We start from the raw sequence: 6,492 nt of genomic DNA, 5'->3' as shown, positions 1-6,492 counted from the left end.
GCCGGGTCCAACCCGGCTGAGCTACCCGGCTTACAAGTCTCAAAGCCGGGTTGGGCAGTCACGTTCACCCCCATTCCCTTTTGGATCACTTCCCACGGTTCGAAATGCACGAAAACCGGCCTGTACACGGGGGAGGGTCCGCCCTCGAAGGCGAGACCGTCGGCAGAACCGCCGGGTCAAACCTGGCTGAGCTACCCGGCTTACAAGTCTCAAAGTCGGGTTGAGCAGTCACGTTCACTCCCATCGACTTTTAGACCACTTCCCACGGTTCGAAATGCACGAAAATCGGCCTGTACACGGGGGAGGCACCCGCCTCGAAGACGAGACCGTCGGCAGAACCGCCGGGTCAAACCCGGCCGAGCTACCCGGGTTAGAAGCCTCAGAGTCGGGTTGAGCAGTCACGTTCACTCCCATCGACTTTTAGACCACTTCCCACGGTTGGAAATGCACGAAAATCGGCCTGTACACGGGGGTGGCATCCGCCTCGAAGACGAGACCGTCGGCAGAACCGCCGGGTCAAACCCGGCTGAGCTACCCGGCTTACAAGTCTCAAAGTCGGGTTGAGCAGTCACATTCACTCCCATCGACTTTTGGGCAACTTCCCACGGTTCGAAATGCACAAGATTCGGCCTGAACACGGGGGACGCTCCCCCCTCGAAGGCGAGACCGTCGGCAGACCCGCCGGGTCAAACCCGGCTGAGCTACCCGGCTCGGAAGCGCCAAAGTCGGTATGAGCAGTCACGTTCACTCCCATCCCCTTTTGGACCGCTTCCCACGGTACGAAATGCATGAAAATCGGCCTGTACACGGGGGAGGCACCCGCCTCGAAGACGAGACCGTCGGCAGAACCGCCGGGTCAAACCCGGCTGAGCTACCCGGCTTACAAGTCTCAAAGTCGGGTTGAGCAGTCACATTCACTCCCATCGACTTTTGGGCAACTTCCCACGGTTCGAAATGCACAAAATTCGGCCTGAACACGGGGGACGCTCCCCCCTCGAAGGCGAGACCGTCGGCAGAACCGCCGGGTCAAACCCGGCTGAGCTACCCGGCTTAAAAGTCTCAAAGTCGGTATGAGCAGTCACATTCACCCCCATTCCCTTTTGGACCACTTCCCACGGTTGGAAATGCATGAAAATCGGCCTGGACACGGGGGAGGCTCCCCCCTCGATGACGAGACCGTCGGCAGAACCGCCGGAACAAACCCGGCTGAGCTACCCGGCTTACAAGTCTCAAAGTCGGTATGAGCAGACACGTCCACCCCCATTCCCTTTTGGACCACTTCCCACCGTTGGAAATGCACGAAAATCGGCCTGTACACGGGGGAGGCACCGGCCTCGAAGACGAGACCGTCGGCAGAACCGCCGGATCAAACCCGGCCGAGCTACCCGGGTTAGAAGCCTCAGAGTCGGGTTGAGCAGTCACATTCACTCCCATCCCCTTTTGAACCTCTTCCCACCGTTGGAAATGCACGAAAATCGGCCTGTACACGGGGGAGGCTCCCCCCTCGAAGGCGAGACCGTCGGCAGAACCGCCGGGTCAAACCCGGCTGAGCTACCCGGCTTAAAAGTCTCAAAGTCGGGTTGAGCAGTCACATTCACTCCCATCGACTTTTGGGCAACTTCCCACCGTTGCAAATGCATGAAAATCGGCCTGTACACGGGGGAGGCTCCGCCCTCGAAGGCGAGACCGACGGCAGAACCGCCGGGTCAAACCCGGCCGGGCTACCCGGGTTAGAAGCCTCAGAGTCGGGTTGAGCAGTCGCATTCACCCCCATCCCCTTTTGAACCTCTTCCCACCGTTGGAAATGCACGAAAATCGGCCTGTACACGGGGGAGGCACCGGCCTCGAAGACGAGACCGTCGGCAGAACCGCCGGATCAAACCCGGCCGAGCTACCCGGGTTAGAAGCCTCAGAGTCGGGTTGAGCAGTCACATTCACTCCCATCCCCTTTTGAACCTCTTCCCACCGTTGGAAATGCACGGAAATCGGCCTGTACACGGGGGAGGCTCCCCCCTCGAAGGCGAGACCGTCGGCAGAACCGCCGGGTCAAACCCGGCTGAGCTACCCGGCTTACAAGTCTCAAAGTCGGTATGAGCAGACACGTCCACCCCCATTCCCTTTTGGACCACTTCCCACCGTTGGAAATGCACGAAAATCGGCCTGTACACGGGGGAGGCACCGGCCTCGAAGACGAGACCGTCGGCAGAACCGCCGGATCAAACCCGGCCGAGCTACCCGGGTTAGAAGCCTCAGAGTCGGGTTGAGCAGTCACATTCACTCCCATCCCCTTTTGAACCTCTTCCCACCGTTGGAAATGCACGAAAATCGGCCTGTACACGGGGGAGGCTCCCCCCTCGAAGGCGAGACCGTCGGCAGAACCGCCGGGTCAAACCCGGCTGAGCTACCCGGCTTAAAAGTCTCAAAGTCGGGTTGAGCAGTCACATTCACTCCCATCGACTTTTGGGCAACTTCCCACCGTTGCAAATGCATGAAAATCGGCCTGTACACGGGGGAGGCTCCGCCCTCGAAGGCGAGACCGACGGCAGAACCGCCGGGTCAAACCCGGCCGGGCTACCCGGCTCGGAAGCGCCAAAGTCGGGTTGAGCAGTCACATTCACCCCCATCCCCTTTTGGGCCACTTCCCACGGTTCGAAATGCATGAAAATCGGCCTGTACACGGGGGACGCTCCCCCCTCGAAGGCGAGGCAGTCGGCAGAACCGCCGGGTCAAACCCGGCTGAGCTACCCGGGTTAGATGCCTCAAAGTCGGGTTGAGCAGTCACATTCACCCCCATCCCCTTTCGGCCCCCTTCCCACGGTTGGAAATGCATGAAAATCGGCCTGTACACGGTGGGCGCTCCCCCCTCGAAGGTGAGACCTTCGGCAGAACCGCCGGGTCAAATCCTGCCGAGCTACCCGCGTTAGAGGTCTCAATGTCGGCTTCAGCAGTCACATTCAATCCCATTCCCGTTTGGACCTCTTCCCGCCGATGGAAATGCACAAAATTCGGCCTGAACACGCGGGGCGCTCCCCCCTCGAAGGCGAGACCGTCGCCAGAACCGCCGGGTCAAATCCGGCTGAGCTACCCGCGTTACTGGTCTCAAAGTCGGGTTGAGCAGTCACGTTCACCCCCATCCCCTTTCGGACCCCTTCCCACGGTTGGAAATGCATGAAAATCGGCCTGTACACGGTGGGCGCTCCCCCCTCGAAGGTGAGACCTTCGGCAGAACCGCCGGGTCAAATCCGGCCGAGCTACCCGCGTTAGAGGTCTCAATGTCGGCTTCAGCAGTCACATTCAATCCCATTCCCGTTTGGACCTCTTCCCGCCGATGGAAATGCACAAAATTCGGCCTGAACACGCGGGACGCTCCCCCCTCGAAGGTGAGACCTTCGGCAGAACCGCCGGGTCAAATCCGGCCGAGCTACCCGCGTTAGAGGTCTCAATGTCGGCTTCAGCAGTCACATTCAATCCCATTCCCGTTTGGACCTCTTCCCGCCGATGGAAATGCACAAAATTCGGCCTGAACACGCGGGACGCTCCCCCCTCGAAGGCGAGACCGTCGCCAGAACCGCCGGGTCAAATCCGGCTGAGCTACCCGCGTTACAGGTCTCAAAGTCGGGTTGAGCAGTCACGTTCACCCCCATCCCCTTTCGGACCCCTTCCCACGGTTGGAAATGCATGAAAATCGGCCTGTACACGGTGGGCGCTCCCCCCTCGAAGGTGAGACCTTCGGCAGAACCGCCGGGTCAAATCCGGCCGAGCTACCCGCGTTAGAGGTCTCAATGTCGGCTTCAGCAGTCACATTCAATCCCATTCCCGTTTGGACCTCTTCCCGCCGATGGAAATGCACAAAATTCGGCCTGAACACGCGGGACGCTCCCCCCTCGAAGGTGAGACCTTCGGCAGAACCGCCGGGTCAAATCCGGCCGAGCTACCCGCGTTAGAGGTCTCAATGTCGGCTTCAGCAGTCACATTCAATCCCATTCCCGTTTGGACCTCTTCCCGCCGATGGAAATGCACAAAATTCGGCCTGAACACGCGGGACGCTCCCCCCTCGAAGGCGAGACCGTCGCCAGAACCGCCGGGTCAAATCCGGCTGAGCTACCCGCGTTAGAGGTCTCAAAGTCGGGTTGAGCAGTCACGTTCACCCCCATCCCCTTTCGGACCCCTTCCCACGGTTGGAAATGCATGAAAATCGGCCTGTACACGGTGGGCGCTCCCCCCTCGAAGCTGAGACCTTCGGCAGAACCGCCGGGTCAAATCCGGCCGAGCTACCCGCGTTAGAGGTCTCAATGTCGGCTTCAGCAGTCACATTCAATCCCATTCCCGTTTGGACCTCTTCCCGCCGATGGAAATGCACAAAACTCGGCCTGAACACGCGGGACGCTCCCCCCTCGAAGGTGAGACCTTCGGCAGACCCGCCGGGTCAAATCCGGCCGAGCTACCCGCGTTAGAGGTCTCAATGTCGGCTTCAGCAGTCACATTCAATCCCATTCCCGTTTGGACCTCTTCCCGCCGATGGAAATGCACAAAATTCGGCCTGAACACGCGGGACGCTCCCCCCTCGAAGGCGAGACCGTCGCCAGAACCGCCGGGTCAAATCCGGCCGAGCTACCCGCGTTAGAGGTCTCAATGTCGGCTTCAGCAGTCACATTCAATCCCATTCCCTTTTGGAACACTTCCCGCCGTTAACAATGCACGATATTCGGCCTGAACACGCGGGACGCTCCCCCCTCGAAGGTGAGACCTTCGGCAGAACCGCCGGGTCAAATCCTGCCGAGCTACCCGCGTTAGAGGTCTCAATGTCGGCTTCAGCAGTCACATTCAATCCCATTCCCGTTTGGACCTCTTCCCGCCGATGGAAATGCACAAAATTCGGCCTGAACACGCGGGACGCTCCCCCCTCGAAGGCGAGACCGTCGCCAGAACCGCCGGGTCAAATCCGGCCGAGCTACCCGCGTTAGAGGTCTCAATGTCGGCTTCAGCAGTCACATTCAATCCCATTCACGTTTGGAACACTTCCCGCCGTTAACAATGCACGATATTCGGCCTGAACACGCGGGACGCTCCCCCCTCGAAGGTGAGACCTTCGGCAGAACCGCCGGGTCAAATCCTGCCGAGCTACCCGCGTTAGAGGTCTCAATGTCGGCTTCAGCAGTCACATTCAATCCCATTCCCGTTTGGACCTCTTCCCGCCGATGGAAATGCACAAAATTCGGCCTGAACACGCGGGGCGCTCCCCCCTCGAAGGCGAGACCGTCGCCAGAACCGCCGGGTCAAATCCGGCTGAGCTACCCGCGTTACAGGTCTCAAAGTCGGCTTCAGCAGTCACATTCAATCCCATTCCCTTTTGGAACACTTCCCGCCGTTAACAATGCACGATATTCGGACTGAACACGGGGGCCGGTCCGCCCTCGAAGTCAACACCGTCCGCAGAACCGCCGGGGCAAATCCGGCTGAGCTACCCCGCCCCCGAACACTCAAAGTCCCTCTGAAGCCTTGCATTCGCCTCCTTGGAAAATTGACGTCAAACATTACCAAAATCGGGGGCACGAGCACTAAAGCTAAGTCTCACCCTTTCCCTATCCCTAACCAGGAACCGAACGCCCACCCTCAGCCTCACACCAACGCCGGTGCCACTCCAGACAGACACACCCTTCAAAACCACACCCATCCGGCCATGCAACTCAAAAAGGGTCCAAATTCAGAAACACCCCCTTCAAAAGGCACTCCATCCTCGGCCACACCACCGGGACATGCTCCCCTCGGCGATAATTAAGCCCCCACCACTATTTGAAGCCAACCGCAGCCGCAACTCGAACGGAGAAATCAGTAACCAATTCAAAAATGCGCTTGGTTACTGATTTCTACTGAGCCGAAAAAATTCTAAGTGTCGGTGGTTACTGATTTATACCAACCCGAAAAAATTCTAAGTGTCAGTGGTTACTGATTTATACCAACCCGAAAATATTCTAAGTGTCAGTGGTTACTGATTTATACCAACCCGAAAAAATTCTAAGTGTCAGTGGTTACTGATTTATACCAAGTCGAAAAAATTCTAAGTGTCAGTGGTTACTGATTTATACCAACCCGAAAATATTCTAAGTGTCAGTGGTTACTGATTTATACCAACTCGAAAAAATTCTAAGTGTCAGTGGTTACTGATTTATACCGACCCGAAAAAATTCTAAGTGTCAGTGGTTACTGATTTATACCAACTCGAAAATATTCTAAGTGTCGGTGGTTACTGATTTATACCAACCCGAAAAAATTCTAAGTGTCAGTGGTTACTGATTTATACCAACTCGAAAAAATTCTAAGTGTCGGTGGTTACTGATTTATACCAACTCGAAAATATTCTAAGTGTCGGTGGTTACTGATTTATACCTACCCGAAAATATTCTAAGTGTCAGTGGTTACTGATTTATACCAAGTCGAAAATATTCTAAGTGTCAGTGGTTACTGATTTATACCAACTCGAAAAAATTCTAA

This window comes from Chiloscyllium punctatum, unplaced genomic scaffold (assembly GCF_047496795.1).
Source record: "Chiloscyllium punctatum isolate Juve2018m unplaced genomic scaffold, sChiPun1.3 scaffold_1011, whole genome shotgun sequence".
Classification (NCBI taxonomy): domain Eukaryota; kingdom Metazoa; phylum Chordata; class Chondrichthyes; order Orectolobiformes; family Hemiscylliidae; genus Chiloscyllium; species Chiloscyllium punctatum.
This window is presented reverse-complemented; position numbering follows the sequence as displayed.